The 16,987-nt window shown below is 39.3% G+C and overlaps 1 non-coding gene across 1 annotated transcript; it reads right to left on the minus strand.

The window, feature by feature from the left end:
* Nucleotides 1-7,818: 7,818 nt before the first annotated feature.
* On the minus strand, nt 7,819-7,924 carry LOC115029830 (U6 spliceosomal RNA). Its single transcript, XR_003835387.1, has one exon. It is a non-coding gene; the product is annotated as a U6 spliceosomal RNA (small nuclear RNA).
* Between the last annotated feature and the right edge of the window lie 9,063 nt (nt 7,925-16,987).

The raw sequence follows: 16,987 nt of genomic DNA on the forward strand, positions 1-16,987 counted from the left end.
TTGTAGTTGATGCCAATAGGAGGTCAATTTGTGGGAAGCTTCACAAACAGTAGAAGGAGTAAACATCTCTCTCTCTCTCTCTCTCTCTCTCTCTCTCTCTCTCTGTTGCTGGTAAAGAAAATATAAATAAAAATATTTTAAATGTGAATATTATTTTAAGTCTCTCTATTTTGTGTGTTTTTGTGAGTGTTCACATATATGTAAAAGTGCAGGTGCATGTGAAGGCCAGAGGCTAACATAGCATCAGGTGTCTTCCTCAATTTCTTTTGCTGGATTCAACTAAGAAAGGGGATCCATTATTTCTTCATGAAATTTATTTTTATTTTATTATTATTAACCATTCCATTCATTTACATCTTAAATGATATCTCACTTCACGGTTACCTCCTCCACCAACCCCATCCCACATCTACCCTCCCCTCTCCCCTTGCCTGTATGAGAGTGTTCCCCCCACCCACCCACACTCTCCTGCCCCACTGCTCCAGCATACCCCTACTCTGGGACATCAAACCTCCCTGGAACCAAGGGCCTCCACTCCCGTTGCTCTTGGGCAAGGCCCATCCTCTACTACATATGTATCTGGAGCCAAAGATCCCTTGAGGTACAATCGTTGGTTGGAAATCTAGTCTCTGGGAGAAATGGGTGGTTCAGCCAGCCTGTGTTGTTTTTCCAATGGGGTTGCAATCCCCCTCTGCTCCTCTCGTCCTTCTGCAGCTCCCCCAACAGGTTCCCTGAGCTCAGCCTGATGATTGGCTCCAAGCATCCACATCTGCTTTGGTCAGTTGCTGGCTGGACCTCCTCAGGAACTTCAATTCTTGGTTCCTGTCCACAAGCACCTCTTCACCACGGCAACAGTATTGGGTTAGGTGTCTGCAGACATGATGTATCCCCAGGTGAGGTCATTCCCCAGTTAGCTCTTCCTTCAGCCTATGTTCCATTTTTTGTCCCTGTTCTTCCTTCATTATATTTAGGTATGCACCTTGAATTCTTGATCTCTCCAATACTTTTAACATGAATGGGTGTTGTCTTTTGTCAAATGTTTTTTGACACCTAATGAGATTATCATGTAGTTTTTTCTTTGAGTTTGTTTTATATTGGATTACATTGATAGATTTCAGTATATTGAACCATCCCTGCTCCTCTGGGGTGAAGCCTGCTTGATCATGATGGATGATTGTTTTGATGTGTTCTTGGATTCAGTTTGCAAGAATTTTACTGAAAATTTTTGAGTCAATATTCATATGGGAAATTGGTCTGAAGTTCTCTTTCTTTGTTGGGTCTTTATGTGGTTTAGGTATCATGTGTTACTGTGGCTTCATAGAAAGAATTGGGTAGTGTTCCTTCTATTTCTATTTTGTGGAATATTTTGAAGAGTATTGGTATTAGATTTTCCTTGAAAGTCTGATAGAATTCTGCACTAAAACCATCTGGCCCTGGGCTTTTTTTTTTTTTTTTTTTTTTTGGTTGAGAGACTTTTAATGACTGCTTCTATTTATTTAGGGGTTATTGATCTGTTTGGATGGTTTAGCTAATCCCGACTTAACTTTGATACCTGGAATTTGTTTAGGAAATCATCCATTTCATCCAGGTTTTCTAGTTTTGTTGAGTATAGACTTTTGTAATAGAATCTGATGATTTTTTAAAAAATTCCTCTGTTTTTGTTGTTATGTTTTCCTTTTTATTTCTGATTTTATTAATTTGGATACTGTTCCTGCACCCTCTGTTTAGTCTGGCTAAGGGTATGTCTATTGGGTTGATTTTCTTGAAGAACCACCTCCTACTTTTGTTGATTCTTTGTGTTGTTATTTTTGTTTCTACTTGGTTGATTTCAGCCCTGAGTTTATTTCTTGCCTTCTACTCCTCTTAGGTGTACTTGCTTCTTTTTGTTCTAAAGCTTTCAGATGAGCTGTCAAGATGCTAGTTTATGCTCACTCCATTTTCTATTTGGAGTCACTCAGAGCTATGAGTTTTCCTCTTGTCACTGCTTTCATTGTGTCCCATGAGTTTGGGTATATTGTACCTTCATTTTCATTGAATTCTAAAAAGTCTTTAATTTCTTCCTTTATTTCTTCCTTGACCAAGGTATCATTGAATAGATAGTTGTTCAGCTTCCACACGTATGTGGGCTTTCAGTTGTTTTTTCCTGCTATTGAAGACCAGTCTTAGTCCTTAGTGGTCTGATAGAACACATTGGGTTAATTCAATGTTCTTATTGAGTTCTTGTTGAGGTTTGTTTTGTGTCCAAGTATATGGTTGATTTTAATTAAAGTACCATGAGGTACTGAGAAGAAGGTAAATTCTTTTGTTTTAGTGTGAAATGTTCTGTATATATCTGTTAAATCCCTTTGGTTCATAACTTCATTTAGTTTCACTGTGTCTCTGTTTAGTTTCGGTTTCCATGATCTGTCCCTTGGTGAGAGTGGGGTATTGAAATTTCCTACTATTTTTGTGTGAGGGGCAATGTGTGTTTTCAGCTTTAGTAGCCTATCTTTTACTAATGTGGGCACCCTTGCATTTGGGGCATAGATGTTGATAATTGAGAGTTCTTCTTGGTGGACTTTTCCTTTGATAAGTGTGTAGTGACCTTGCTCATCTTTTTGATAACTTTTGGTTGAAAGTCTATTTTGTTGGATGTTAGAATGGCTACTCCAGCTTGTTTCTTGGGACCATTTGCTTGGATTATTTTTTTCCTATCCTTTTACGTGGAGGGAATGTCTTCTTTATCTCTGAGGTATGTTTCTGTATGCAGCAAAATGCTGGATCCTGTTCACATATGCAGTCTGTTATCTTTGTCCTTTTATTGGGGAATTGAGTCCATTGGTGTTGAGAGATATTAGGAACCAATAATCGTTGCTTCCTGTTATTTTTATTGTTAGAGTTGGAATTACGTTTATGTGTTTCTCTTTTGTGTTTGTTGTGAAAAGTTTAATTTCTTGCTTTTTCTTGGGTGTAATTTCCCTCCTTGTGTTGCACTTTTCCTTCTATTATCCTCTGTAGGGCTGGATTAGTGGAAAGATTATTTAAATTTGGTTTTGTCTTGGAAAATTTTGTTTTCTCCATCTATGATAATTGTAAGTTTTGCTCTATAGTGTAGTCTGGGCTGGTGTTTTTGATCTCTTAGGGTTCGTATGATATCTGCTCAGGATGTTCTGGCTTTTATAGTCTCTGGTGAGAATCCTGGTGTAATTCTGATAGGTCTGACTTTATATATTACTGGAACTTTTCCCCTTACTGCTTTCAAAATTCTTTCTTTGTTTAGTGAATTTGTGTTTTAATTATGATATGATGAGAGGAATTTTTTTCTGATCCCTTCTGTTCAGTGTTCTGTAGGCTTCTTGTATGTTTATGGGCATTTCTTTTTTAGGTTAGGAAAGCTTTTTTCTATAATTTTTTTTTAAAGATCTTTGCTGTTCCTTTGAGTTGGGAATCTTCACTCTTTTCTATATTTATTATTCTCAAGTGGGGTCTTTTCATTGTGTCCTGCATTTCTTGAATGTTTTGACATAGGAGCTTTTTGCTTTTTGTATTTTCCTTGACTGTGTTTCTATGTCCTTTATTGTATCTTTTGCTGCTGAGATTCTCTCTTCTATCCCTTGTATTCTGTTGGTGATGCTTACATCTATGACTCTTGTTCTCTTTCCTAGGTTTTCCATCTCCAGGGCTGTCCATCTTTGAGTTTTCTTTAATGAATCTACTTCCATTTTTAGATCCTGGAAAGTTTTGTTCAATTCCTTCATCTGTTGGATTGTGTTGTTCTGTATTTCTTTAAGAGATTTATATATTTCCTCTTTAAGGGCTTCTACTTCTTTAATTGTGTTCTTCTGCATTTCTTTTTGTTTTTTATTAGATATTTTCTTTATTTACATTTCAAATGTTATCCCTTTTCCTAGATTCCCCTCCGAAAATCCTTTCTCCTCTCCCCCTACTCCCCAACCCACCCACTCCCACTCCTGTTCCTGGAATTCCCCTATACTGGGGCATAGAACCTTCACAGCACCAAGGGCCTCTCCTCCCATTGATGACCAACTAGGCCATCCTCTGCTACATATATAGCTAAAGCCTCAAGTTCTACCATGTGTTTTCTTTGATTGGTGGTATAGTTCCAAGGAGCTCTGGGGGTACTTGTTAGTTCATATTGATGTTTCTCCTATGGGGATTCAGACCCTTAAGGGAGTTATTTATGTCCTTCTTAAAGTCCTCTATCATCTTCATAAAATTAGAATTTAGATCTGAATCTTGTTTTAAGGATGTTTTTGGGTATCCAGGACTTGCTGTGGTCATAGAACTGGGTTTTGATGTTGCTTATGTTGGCGTGAGACAAGCATAGAATTGGTTTCTGTTGCTTATGTTCTTATTGCTTACCTCTTGCCATTTCTGGCCTCCCTGTCTCTGTCCTTCCTGTAATCCTGTGATCTTGGGAAGTTGAGCTGCAACTGAGGTGTGGGCTGTGTGTGATTGGGTCCTGCCCATTGGGCTCTACTCCCAGCTTGTGAAGCTGGATACCTGGATCGAGCTGCCACTGCTGTGTGTGTGTGTGTGTGTGTGTGTGTGTGTGTGTGTGTGTGTAAGCACGCGCGTGCGTTCTCTTGCCTGAAAGTGCCCAGGCTGGGCAGGAATCTGCTTTCCCAGGTCTCAGGGGTCCCAGTGTGCCTGGTCTTTGGGCGGGGTTTAAGGTCTCACCTGTGAGGCTGGATTTGTCTGAATACATGAGGGGTGGGGCGGTTGAGCAACCTCTGGGGTGTGCTGTGAGGGATCAGCCCATTGACTTGTCTCTGCTACTAGCTAGCATAGCCAGGAACCTGAAGATGCCTGGATATCTACTTCCATGGGTCCCAGGGGTCCAAGAATGGCCCATGAGAAGTATTTAATCACTCAAACAAGAGCAATTTCACAGCTGTTTTAACCTGAAATTATAAAGGATCCTACAATGTACCGTTTGTATAACAAAATGAGTCTGAATAGTCCTTGCACTGATCCATTACAAGGGTAGAGAGTCTAAATTGGAGGTCTCAATCAGGTCCTTTTCCTTAGAGCACAGGGAACCCCTCAGAATGGGAGGAAAGATATAGGAGTCAGAAGAGATGGAGGACACCAGGAGTACATGACCAACTGAATCAATTAAGCAGGGCTCATATAGGCTCACAGAAACTGAAGTGGCAAGCAGAGGGCACCTCACCAAGGTCATCACCAGGTCCTCTCTATATGTTCTATTTGTTGGCTTGATGTTTTTGTGGGATTCCTAATAGTGGGAGTGGATGTTTCTGTAATTGTCTGATCTCAAGACTCTTTTTCTCCTACTGGGTTCTCTCAAATACCCTCAATAGGAGGGCTTTTGCCTTGCCTTATTGTATCTTCTTTTGTGCTGTTGGACTGTTGTCTCTTGGAAGTCTGCTCTTCTCTGAAGGATAAATAGAGGGAAAATGGATCTGGGGAAGACGAGAGGTGGGAGAGGAGCTGGGAAAAGTGGAGGGAAGGGGAACTGTGGATGGAATGTATTGTATGAGAGAAAGTAGACTTTTAATAAAAATATAAATATGAAAACGTTTTTTAATTGGGTATTTATTTCATTTACATTTCCAATGCTATCGCAAAAGTCCCCAACACACTCCCCCACCGACTCCCCTACCCACCCACTCCCACTTCTTGGCCCTGGCATTCCCCTGTACTGAGGCATATAAAGTTTGTATGACCAATGGGCCTCTCTTTCCACTGATGGCCTACTAGGCCATCTTCTGATTCAAATACAGCTAGAGACACGAGCTTGAGGGGGGGGGGTACTGGTTAGTTCATATTGTTGTTCCACCTATAAGATTGCAGATCCCTTTAGCTCCTTGAGTACTTTCTCTAGCTCCTCCATTGGGGGCCCTGTGATCCATCCAATAGCTGACTGTGAGTATCCACTTCTATGTTTGCTAGGCCCCGGTATAGTCGACAGCTATACCTGGGCATATATCCAGAAGATGTCCCAACCGGTAAGAAGGACACATGCTCCACTATGTTCATAGCAGCCTTATTTATAATAGCCAGAAGCTGGAAAGAACCCAGATGCCCCTCAACAGAGGAATGGATACAGAAAATGTGGTACATTTACACAATGGAGTACTACTCAGCTTTTTAAAAAAATGAATTTATGAAATTCCTAGGCAAATGGATGGACCTGGAGGGCATCATCCTGAGTGAGGTATCCCAATCACAAAGGAACTCGCACAATATGTACTCACTGATAAGTGGCTATTAGCCCAGAAACTTAGGATACCCAACAAATAAGATACAATTTGCTAAACACATGAAATTCAAGAAAAATGAAGACCAAAGTGTGGACACTTTGTCCCTTCTTAGAAATGGGAACAAAACACCCATGGAAGGAGTTACAGTGACAAAATTTGGAACTGTGACAAAGGATGGACCATCTACTGATTGCCATATGCAGGGATCCATCCCATAATCAGCTTCCAAACGCTGACACCATTGCATACACTAGCAAGATTTTGCTGAAAGGACCCAGATATAGCTGTCTCTTGTGAGACTATACTGGGGCCTAGCAAACACAGAAGTGGATGATCACAGTCAGCTATTGGATGGATCACAGGGCCCCCAATGGAGGAGCTAGAGAAATTACCCAAGGAGCTAAAGAGAGCTGCAACCCTATAGGTGGAACAACAATATGAACTAACCAGTACCCCGGAGCTCTTGTCTCTAGCTGCATATGTATCAAAAGATGGCCTAGTCGGCCATCACTGCAAAGAGAGGCCCATTGGACTTGCAAACTTTATATGCCCCAGTACAGGGGAACCCCAGGGACAAAAAGGGGGAGTGGGTGGGTAGGGGATTGGGAGGGAGGGTATGGGGGACTTTTGGGATAGCATTGAAAATGTAAACGAGGAAAATACCTAATAAAAAATAAATTATAACAAAAAAGAGAGACAGCTATATCTGGGTCATTTCAGCAATATCTTGCTAGTGTATGCAATGGTGTCAGCGTTTGGAAGCTGATTATGGGATGGATACCCGGATATGGTAGTCTCTAGATGGTCCATCCTTTCGTCTCAGCTCCAAACTTTGTCTCTGTAACTCCTTCCATGGGTGTTTTGTCCCCATTTCTAAGAAGGGGCAAAGTGTCCACACTTTGGTCTTCGTCTTGAGTTTCATGCGTTTAGCAAATTGTATCTTATATCTTGGGTATCCTAAGTTTTGGGCTAATATCCACTTATCAGTGGGTACATATTGTGTGAGTTCCTTTGTGATTGGGTTACCTCACTCAGGATGATGCCCTCCAGGTCCATCCATTTGCCTAGGAATTTCATAAATTCATTCTTTTTCATAGCTGAGTAGTACTCCATTATGTAAATGTACCACATTTTCTGTATCCATTCCTCTGTTGAGGGGCATCTGGGTTATTTCCAGCTTGTGGCTATTATAACTAAGGCTGCTATGAACGTAGTGGAGCATGTGTCCTTCTTACTGGTTGGAACATCTTCTGGATATATGCCCAGGAGAGGTATGGCAGGATCCTCCGGTAGTACTATGTCCAATTTTCTGAGGAACTGCCAGACTGATTTCCAGAGTGGTTGTACAAGCTTGCAATCCCACCAACAATGGAGGAGTGTTCCTCTTTCTCCACATCCTCACCAGCATGTGCTGTCACCTGAATTTTTGAACTTAGCCATTCTGACTGGTGTGAAAATGTCTTTGATGTTTATATCTTTTTCTTTTCCGAATTCTCTTTTCAGTTCCACCGGACACCTCTCTCTTTCTCTCTCTCTCTCTCTCTCTCTCTCTCTCTCTCTCTCTCTCTCTCTCTCTCTCTCTCTCTCTCTTGTTTATAGAATGCTTTTCATTAATTTGCATCTCATTCTTGCGCAGGGCAATGCTAATTGTCACTGTATCTTTCCAATTTTAGTATATGTGCTCCTGAAACGAGCACTACTGGACAACTCTTAAGTTGTTTTCTTAATACTTAGCCTTTTTAGTCCTTTGCATATTATAAAGAAGAATTCTCTGCCAGATATATAGTCAGCAAAGAATTTTTGTATTCTCTAAATTGCTTCTTCATTAAAATCAACAAATCTTTTACAGAAGTTTTTTAACTTCATGAAGTCAGATTTGCTAATTGCAGGTCAGATTTTGTGCACAATCAGATTCTTATTTGGTAAGTCCTTACCTGAGAGGGTAAAGAATACCATCTACTCTTTCCTCTAGAAGTTTCAGAGTTTGAGGTCTGTTGTTAAGTTCTTTTGTCCATTTGGAATTGATTTATGAGCAGAGTGAGAGAGTGACATCAAGTTTCATTCTTTTCCAAGTAAATATCCTGTTTTCCCAATACCATTTGTTAAAGATGCTATATTCTCCCCACTGTGTATTTTGATATTTTTGTCAAAAATCAGGTGACTATCAGTGCATTGATTTATATCAGATCTATTACATTAATCAAGATGTCTGTTTTTATGCTAGTTCCGTATTTTTTTAAAGCTATCTAAACATACAAACATTTTTATTAGGTATTTTCCTCATTTACATTTCCAATGCTATCCCAAAAGTCCCCCATACCCTCCCCCCACCCCCTCTACCCACCCACTCCCACTTTTTGGCCTTAGCGTTCCCCTATACTGGGGCATATAAAGTTTGCAAGTCCAATGGGCTTCTCTTTGCAGTGATGGCCAACTAGGCCATCTTTTGATACATATGCAGCTAGAGTCAAGAGCTCAGGGTACTGGTTAATTCATAAAGTTGTTCCACCTATAGGGTTGTAGATCCCTTTAGCTCCTTGGGTACTTTCTCCTGCTCCTCCATTGGGGGCCCTGTGATCCATCCAATAGCTGACTGTGAGCATCCACTTCTGTGTTTGCTAGGCCCCGGCATAGTCTCACTAGGGACAGCTATATCAGGGTCCTATCAGCACAATCTTGCTAGTGTATGCAATGGTGTCAGCGTTTGGAGGCTGATTATGGAATGGATCCCTGGATATGGCAGTCTCTAGATGGTACTACATCTCTGTAGCACACTTGAAATAGATCTACCACTTGAACCTGATAGAGCACTTCTGGGCATAAATCTAAAGGAGTCTATATTCTACTACAGAAAGGCACAGCTACTCATGCATCTAAGTATCTAAGTATCTAAGACACGGAAATAGCTTACATGGCCATCAATAAATGGACAAAGAAAAAAAATACTGAAAAACAATGAAATTTTATTCAGCATTAAAAAAAATGGAATGAAATTTGCAGACAAATGGATGGAATTAGAAAATATTATACTGAGTGAGGTAACTCAGACATAGAAAAATACTACATGTTCTCTGGATAAAAGGAAGGGATTGGAGAAGAGACAACTAACAATAAGGATGCTTGAAAAGCCATATAGACACCAGTATATAATAGTCTTCCCATACTCATAGGTAGAAAGATAAGAGTTACCCTACACAGAGGCTAATGGTCCTCTGAGAAGCAATAGGTTGCCAAATGAAAATCACAGTACAGTGAAAATCTCAGCACATGGTTTTTGACATATTGCCTCATATTTTTGGTCAGAGTTGTCTTAGAGATACCCCCCCCCCACACACACACACACAAACACTGTGTGAGCTTTTGCTATTGCTCTTTGTTTTCCACTAGAACCCCATGGTAAACTAACAGGCTATCAAAATGCCTTCTTATTCTTGTCTCTAGACACATAAATTGCTCTAGCTCTCATTCCCTATTGGAGAAGCTACTTTGTGTTGTGAATGGCAGTTAATGTAGAAAAATCACAACTGTCAGGGGAATGCACAAACAGTGCAATATATTACACACACACACACACACACACACACACACACACACGAGAGAGAGAGAGAGAGAGAGAGATCCCAGGAACCATCTTGAGAGAGAGAGAGAACTTATTAAGATCAGGGTAAAAGAGTTTCTTCATGTATTTTGGGAAAGCCAGGGTTCCTGGACTCACAGGCTCACAGCCCTGTGCTTCCTGCATATGAAGCACACAAGATCATGGCAAGCAGTATTCTAGAATGGAAGAGATTGGGGATAGGAAGCTCAGGAGTCTCTGTTCCTAACTCAGGTGCTGTTGACAGATGATGGGTTCCAGTGCGGGAAGAAGGTGCGGCTGCATGGGCCAACAGGTTTACTGCCTTGCTCCAGCATGCACAGTGAGGCTGCCTGCCTCTTCTGCCTGCCAGGCTGGACTGTTCCTTTTGATCCGGACCTGTCATCCTATTGGTGACCTACCTGAGCTCATGCCTGGAGATGTGTGAATTCTGATTGGATGAGGTGGGGTGGAGCTAGATGAGGTCAGTTGGCGTGAGTATAGGAGGTTTGTTGTTGTTGCCCTTGCCTGCTGGGGAAGAGAGCTGTAGGGGAAAAAGCCACAAGTAAAGAAGTTGCTGTTTGAACCTGCCTTGGAGTACTTGTCGTTCTTGTCTCCACTGGTCGGAGACTGCGGAGACTGTGGCATTTCAGGGCAAGGAAAATCAGTTTTATTTAAAGATGCAGCCCCAGGTAGGTCAACTATATCCCAGTGGACAGTGTCATGCCTATTAGTATAAAAGCAGAACAAAATAGACTACAGTGGTTATTGGAATAAGCAGAATGAAATTTGGGTGGAGAAATTGAGTGGACCTGAATGGAGTTTGAATAAAAGTAGGTAGTGCATATGATCAAAATATATTGTAGTAAACTCTCAAAGAATTAATAAAATATCATTATAAACATTACAGTATACTTATAATACTTGTATAAACTATGCAGCTTTTAAAAATTTAAATGGTATGAATTTAAAAAGACAAAATGGTTTTATTAAAAGTGAGTGAAGATGTGCTATCCTCTTCCAAAAAGTATCTTTCCTTCACAGGAATCATATTGACAAACTCACAATAAAATGAGGTTCCTGAAATTCTTTGCTTTTATTCAAATCTACTGTCAATTTCACACATCCTTATTTCATACCCTTTTGGGCTTATAGATACATAACTGAAATATATATCATTATGTGTGTGTCTGTATTTGTGTTAAGTAAGTATGTTTTGTTGAATGGCTAGCATATGAATCACCACTTTTGAGTTATGCATCAGAAATTAATGTTTCTTTATTTGCATCTGTATTAATATAGGATACACTCTACTAGACAAAGTTATTTAAAGAAAATAAAAGCCAAAATGTGAAGCACAGCCTTCAGAGAACCACAGAGAATTGTGTTAGACACTTGAGTGGTTTTCTATTTAGGTTAATGTGCCAAAGCTAGCTTGTTGTTCACAAACCCTTTTTCCTTTCCTCCTGGGCTCACAGGGAAAGAGCAGTTTCAGATCTCTTATTGGCATGGATTTCTCAGTGGCTATGCAGTACAGATTCTTTCTCTCCATTACCATTTCCTCTTGAAATGAGTAAATATAAGTCTGTATTCTTAAAGCCACTGAGATTTTCTTTTCTTCTGATAAGCAGCTACCATGACCAAAAACAGGAACATTCACTTCTCAGAGCTGGCAGGCATACCACAGCTGGTTACATAAAGTTTAAATATTTACAGGTAAAGCTAAACATTTTATTAATAGGAGTTGCTCTCTTAAAGGATACATATTCCCTCATTGTGCTACTGGAATCATTCATTTTTCCATCTATCATAGGCCCTATCCCATTAAAAGAGTGAGAAGGGATGGAAGAGCAGGAGGAGGAGGAAGAGGAGGAGGAAGAGGAGGAGAATGAGGAGGAACAGGAGGAGGAAGAGGAGGAGGAGGGAAAGGACAAGAAAGGAACTCTTTGCCGCATGAAAATCACTATATGCCCATCTTTTAGCATCTTTGTACTAAAGCCAATTATTTACTGGATGCAGAATGTCAGAGCTAGTGCACTAGAAAAGATACACTAAAAAGTATTTTACTATTTATAATAATCCCAAACATAGCTATGAATGTGACAACAAAGAATCCTGAGTGATATACAGAACATGACTGCCAGTGGAGTGTTCAGGAGAGAGAGAGAGAGAGAGAGAGAGAGAGAGAGAGAGAGAGAGAGCCCTCATTGACCATCTTGGGGTAGGCAATTCAAGACTATAGAAGAGGAAAAACTTCCAAGATAATTCATCACATCTAAAGATCCCAGTTCCCCCTGAATTAATTATGCTTCTCAATTCAGGTGATACACTTTCTTGTACAGCCAGTCTTTTCCCATGTGTGAAATGCTCCCTGACACCATAGTACACTTCATAATTTCTACAGTCTCATATTTTCTTTACTTTAATGATCCCTGGTTTTGGTGTCCAACTTAAAAAGAATGAGGCTAGAAAGGTATATTTCATGTATCTATAATAATATAAATTTTAAGATGCATGAAGAGGAGTCAAGTTAGAAACTGATAAAATATACACAGATAAGAAACTGAAATATTAAATGCTAATACCAAGCTACTATGTGACAATATAAATATTTGAGTATTAAAACTTGTGGATTCCCTGAATTTAGGATGGGAATTTAAAAATTAACAAAACAAAACGGAACAAAACACATGTTTGCTTCCATCTGTAAGTGGACAGGTTAAGGTATCTTGACAAAGCAAATAATTTTTCATCACTTTGTCTATGAAATTTATCTATTCAATATAGCAATGCTGATAAAGAATCAAAATTATTACCATCACTAGGCTCTTCTCTAGATGGTTACTACATATCAAGTATCATCTGGGTCATATTATTATTTCTTACAAATCCCAATATTTTGGATATTTTGGTATATTTACATTTTATGCATAAGTTTAATTAAAAATGAATGATTGACACAACTAATGGGTGCCAAAAATGAGATTCAAGTTGACATACATTTGTGTACACACACACACACACACACAAAATACACGCACACACACACACACGCATATATTTTTAATATCAAAATGTCACAAACCTGTCTGGTACAATATAAAAAAATCAAGCATAGTGCCTAACTTTATACATGTGATGAATTCTTCCTTGGGACTGTAGCACTGCCTGTTTTCCTAGTCTTCACTCATTGTCAACTGGATTCTTCTCTTGGAAAATAGGATAGTGAGTAATTGAGCCAACATATTATTCAGCTTAAAAATGATTGGATCTTCCAATGTGTGTTGAGTATATTCCATGAGAAGGGATTCCTTTGAGACTTCTATTTCTGAGAATACATAATTGACTTCCTTTGTTGAAAAATTAGTCTTGCATATTTGAATATTTGTCAGCAAAAAAAAAATGCATCACTTAAAGATTGATCAAGTAGATGCCTTAAGCTGAAAAGCTGAGGACCATAACATAGGTAAAGACGGCATCATCTTTAAGCCATAGCTAGCATCAATCTATTCATTCACTGATGTTTCAAAGGAAGAATGCTCCACTAGGTATAATCCATTTCTCACCTAGGAAGGAAGGTTATGAATACATTGGAAATAAATACTTCCTAAATCTTTTAGTCTCAAAGTCTGTCCTAAAGCTTTCTTGACTGATTCTATTACCCAAGAGTGTTGTCTTTGTTCTTAGAGTGCATAATTTTTGTTTTATGGATCATTCAACTGTTTCTCTTAAGCTTTGCCTCTTGGCTTACTCAGAGGAAACTTTGACTGTTGCTTAACAGTTTTCACAAGCCTTCAGGAACCTCCCATGGACTACCTTAAAACTCTTAATATGACTCCTCCACAGGCCAACCATATCAGCTGACCTCAGATATTTATGAGGCATTGCTCAGTCCTGAGAATGGAGTAAGTTCCTAAATTACCACAGATTATTCACAACGACCAAATTTCCTACAACTTGAGCTCTAGAAAACCAAATCTTTCAAATAAGTGGAGGTAATCATAGAAGAGTAACAAGTAGACACGAGGAGGTTCACAAGACACTATGGACCACTATATATTTCTCAACAGCATAGATTATCTGGAGAATGTTCTCTGCCAGAAATGTAATGAAATTGCATGATAAATCTAGCTTTGTGACATGTGAAATGATGTTTTCTAGAAATGAAATCTTCCTGAATATTTTAGTTTATCTATATCTCTCCTACTGTCAAATGTGCATACTTCCTTAAATTATCAGATCAAATTCTTTCCTTCTGCCCTGAGTAGAATATTTCAAGTGAACTGAAGGGACACAATAAAATATTCCAAGTGAATTAAGGGAGACAGTAGAATATTTCAAGTGTATTTGAAGAGAGATTAGCATAAATTAATGTCCTTGTTTATTTTTTTTATTTTTTTTTACAACATTTTATTTATTTTTTTATTTTTTTATTTTTTTGGATTTTTATTTTTTATTTTTCAGTCTGCCAATACTTTTTTTTAATTTTTAATATTTTTATTACATATTTTCCTCAATTACATTTCCAATGCTATCCCAAAAGTCCCCCATAGCGCCCCCCACTTCCCTACCCACCCATTCAAATTCTTTTGGCCCTGGCATTCCCCTATATTGGGGCATATAAAGTTTGCAAGTCCAATGGGCCTCTCTTTCCATTGATGGCAACTAGGCCATCTTTCGATACATATGCAGCTAGAGACAAGAGCTCCGGGGTTCTGGTTAGTACATCATGTTGTTCCAACAATAGGGTTGCAGATCCCTTTAGCTCCTTGGGTACTTTCTCTAGCTTCTCCATTGGGAGCTCTGTGATACATCCAATAGCTGACTGTGAACATCCACTCCTGTGTTTGCTAGGCCCCCGCATCGTCTCACAAGAGACAGCTATATTTGGGTCCTTTCAGCAAAATCTTGCTAGTGTATACAATGGTGTCAGCGTTTAGAAGCTGATTATGTGATGGAACCCTGGATACGGCAGTCTCTAAATGGTCCATCCTTTCATCACAGCTACGAACTTTGTCTCTGTAACTTCTTCCCTGGGTGTTTTGTTCCCAATTCTAAGAAGGTGCACAGTGTCCACACTTTGGTCTTCATTCTTCTTGAGTTTCATGCGTTTAGCAAATTGTATCTTATATTTTGGGTATCCTAAGTTTTGGGCTAATATCCACTTATCAGTGAATACATACTGTGTGAGTTCTTTTGCGATTGTGTTACTTCACTCAAGATGATGCCCTCCAGGTCCATCCATTTGGCTAGGAATTTCATAAATTCATTCTTTTTAATAGCTGAGTAGTACTCCATTGTGTAAATGTACCATAATTTCTGTATCCATTCCTCTGTTGAGGGACATCTGGGTTCTTTCCAGCTTCTGGCTATTATAAATAGGGCTGCTATGAACATAGTGGAGCATGTGTATTTTTTACTGGTTGGGACATCTTCTGGATATATGCCCAGGAGAGGTATTGCTGGATCCTCCGGTAGTCCTATGTCCAATTTTCTGAGGAACCGCCAGACTGATTTCCAGAGTGGTTGTACAAGCTTGCAATCCCACCAACAATGGAGGAGTGTTCTTCTTTCTCCACATCCTCGCCAACATGTGCTGTCACCTGAATTTTTGATCTTAGCCATTCTGACTGGTGTGAGGTGGAATCTCAGGGTTGTTTTGATTTGCATTTCCCTGATGATTAAGGATGTTGAACATTTTTTCAGGTGCTTCTCTGCCATTCGGTATTCCTCAGGTGAGAATTCTTTGTTCAGTTCTGAGCCCCATTTTTTAATGGGGTTATTTGACTTTCTGGAGTCCACCTTCTTGAGTTCTTTATATATATTGAATATTAGTCCCTTATCTGATTTAGGATAGGTGAAGATCCTTTCCCAATCTGTTGGTGGTTTTTTTCTTATTGATGGTGTCTTTAGCCTTGCAGAAGCTTTGCAGTTTCATGAGGTCCCACTTGTCAATTCTCGAACTTACAGCACAAGCCATTACTGTTCTATTCAGGAATTTTTCCCCTGTGCCCATATCTTCAAGGCTTTTCCCCACTTTCTCCTCTATAAGTTTCAGAGTCTCTGGTTTTATGTGTAGTTCCTTGATCCACTTAGACTTGACCTTAATACAAGGAGATAGGAATGGATCAATTCGCATTCTTCTACATGTTAACAACCAGTTGTGCCAGCACCATTTGTTGAAAATGCTGTCTTTCTTCCACTGGATGTTTTTAGCTCCCTTGTCGAAGATCAAGTGACCATAGGTGTGTGGGTTCATTTCTGGGTCTTCAATTCTATTCCATTGGTCTATTTGTCTGTCACTATACCAGTACCATGCAGTTTTTATCACAATTGCTCTGTAGTAGAGCTTTAGGTCCGGCATGGTGATTCCACCAGAGGTTCTTTTATCCTTGAGAAGAGCTTTTGCTATCCTAGGTTTTTTGTTATTCCAGATGAATTTGCAGATTGCACTTTCTAATTCGTTGAAGAATTCATTTGGAATTTTGATGGGGATTGCATTGAATCTGTAGATTGCTTTTGGCAAGATAGCCATTTTTACAATGTTGATCCTGCCAATCCATGAGCATGGGAGATCTTTCCATCTTCTGAGATCTTCTAGAATTTCTTTCTTCAGAGACTTGAAGTTTTTATTATACAGATCTTTCACTTCCTTAGTTAGAGTCACACCAAGATATTTTATATTATTTGTGACTATTGAGAAGGGTGTTGTTTCCCTAATTTCTTTCTCAGCCTGTTTATTCTTTGTGTAGAGAAAGGCCATTTTTTTGTTTAAGTTAATTTTATATCCAGCTACTTCACCGAAGCTGTTTATCAGGCTTAGGAGTTCTCTGGTGGAATTTTTAGGGTCACTTATATATACTATCATATCATCTGCAAAAAGTGATATTTTGACTTCATCTTTTCCAATTTGTATCCCTTTGATCTCCTTTTGTTGTCGAATTGCTCTGGCTAGGACATCAAGTACAATGTTGAATAAGTATGGAGAAAGTGGACAGCCTTGTCTAGTCCCTGATTTTAGAGGGATTGCTTCAAGCTTCTCACCATTTACTTTAATGTTGGCTACTGGTTTGCTGTAGATTGCTTTTATCATGTTTACGTATGGGCCTTGAATTCCTGATCTTTCCAAGACTTTTATCATGAATGGGTGTTGGATCTTGTCAAATGCTTTTTCCGCATCTAAGGA

The sequence above is a fragment of the Mus caroli genome, unplaced genomic scaffold (genome assembly GCF_978045245.1).
Source record: "Mus caroli unplaced genomic scaffold, Mus_caroli_1 scaffold_18, whole genome shotgun sequence".
NCBI lineage: Eukaryota > Metazoa > Chordata > Mammalia > Rodentia > Muridae > Mus > Mus caroli.